The following is a 1,700-nucleotide window of genomic DNA, read 5'->3' on the forward strand; positions in this document are numbered from 1 at the left end:
GCATTAGGCAAGTCCTTACCTTCACTCCAACATTTTGGCTCCAACCCCAAAATCTGTTAATTTTGAATAAATACTGCCCTTCCAGAGTGTCATTGCAGCCAAATGCTTTATCTATGAAATTCCTAGGGATACTTATGAACTCAAATTCCACTTCTTGTCTTAAGGGCTGCAGTTCACCTTGTATGTTACTCAGAGTTGTACACACATATGATATCTTGACCATAGAATGTCTAATTTCTTGAATTTTGCCTCATAAATTTCTTCTTGCTACATTGTAGTTCGTTTTCTCTAGCTCTGTGGATATAATACAATAATTTCCATCCTCACTTTTTCTTTGAGGTTAAAGCTTCAGGAAAAAAAATTATTTAATAACTCTTTACAGATCTACTAAAAGTAAGAAAAGACTCCTAACTTCTCTTAATTATGCTACGGTCCAAAATTTCAAATCTCATTATAGATAACATATTGTTTTTGTTTCTGAAATCTTTCTCTTTTTTTGTAGCCCTTTCCCGATGCCTATTTGCATGAATAGCCACCAGGACATAGTAGTTCCTATATTCTAGGCACCGTAGCAAGTGCTTTAAAAATAAACTATTCGGCCGCGTGTGCGTGCCGGGCCCAGGCTCGGGGCGGGGAAGGGAAGCTGTCCGGGCCCCGGGAGCCCCGCGGCGCGCCATGGCCGGCCCCGAGCTCCGCTCGGCTCTGGAGGCGCAGCCGGTCGCGAGCCTGGAGCACCCCCGAGGTATTTACAGTTGAAGAAATTATGCCTCATGTCCAGTATTTGAAAGGGGCACACAGTAAGAACCTGTTTCTTAAAGACAAAAAGAAGAATTATTGGTTGGTAACGGTCCTTCACGAGAGGAAGATTAACTTGAATGATCTGGCCAAGCGACTTGGTGTCGGAAGTGGAGATTTGAGGTTTGCCGATGAATCGTCTATGCTAGAAAAGCTAAAAGTTGGCCAGGGTTGTGCCATACCCTTGGCTCTTTTCTGTGACCAGGGAGACGTAAAATTTGTACTGGTCTCTGCTTTTCTGGAAGGTGGATATGAAAAGGTATACTTCCTTCCAATGACAAACACAGCTACGATGGGCTTGAGCCCTGATGACTTTCTCACCTTTGTGAAGAAGACTGGGCATGAGCCTATAATATTAAAATTAGATTAAATTTATGGGCCAGATTTAGAATAAAATGCAATTCTGGAAGCTGTCAAGAAAAATAAAAATAAACTATTCAATCCTCATAAAAACCCTGGGAGATATAAGTACTATTTGTACATCCCCATTTTATAAATGATGAAACTATGTTAAATAAGGATTAATTGAGTTGTTCAAAGATATTAAGTATAGAGCCTAGATTTTAAATCAGGCCTAACTCCAGATGTCTATCCACATTGCACGCTACCTAACAATTGTCATCAATTATGAAAATACCACATGTTTTGAAGCATTCATATTTACAGCAAGGCTTTCCTAATCCTTATTAAAATTATATTCTCAGTCCTTATGATTAAGATTATTGCTCTAGAGAGTCCTTTGAAAGAGAAGGGGGAATGAGAAAATAAAGCTATTTGAAAAAGGAATATTATAGTAGGAATCTTCAGATAGGGTGAAAATACTAAAGGACTTGAAAGACTTATATAGGTGTTTTATTAATCAAATTAATCACTAGATTTTAAATATAACAGGAACTTTTACTTGG

The 1,700-nt window shown here is 38.6% G+C and overlaps 1 pseudogene; it reads left to right on the forward strand.

Annotated features, from left to right (window-relative positions):
- The first annotated feature begins 675 nt into the window (after positions 1-675).
- Positions 676-1,165, forward strand: LOC141502798 (prolyl-tRNA synthetase associated domain-containing protein 1-like; annotated as a pseudogene).
- Positions 1,166-1,700: the final 535 nt, after the last annotated feature.

Source organism: Macrotis lagotis, chromosome X (genome assembly GCF_037893015.1).
Source record: "Macrotis lagotis isolate mMagLag1 chromosome X, bilby.v1.9.chrom.fasta, whole genome shotgun sequence".
NCBI classification, from domain to species: Eukaryota; Metazoa; Chordata; class Mammalia; order Peramelemorphia; family Peramelidae; genus Macrotis; species Macrotis lagotis.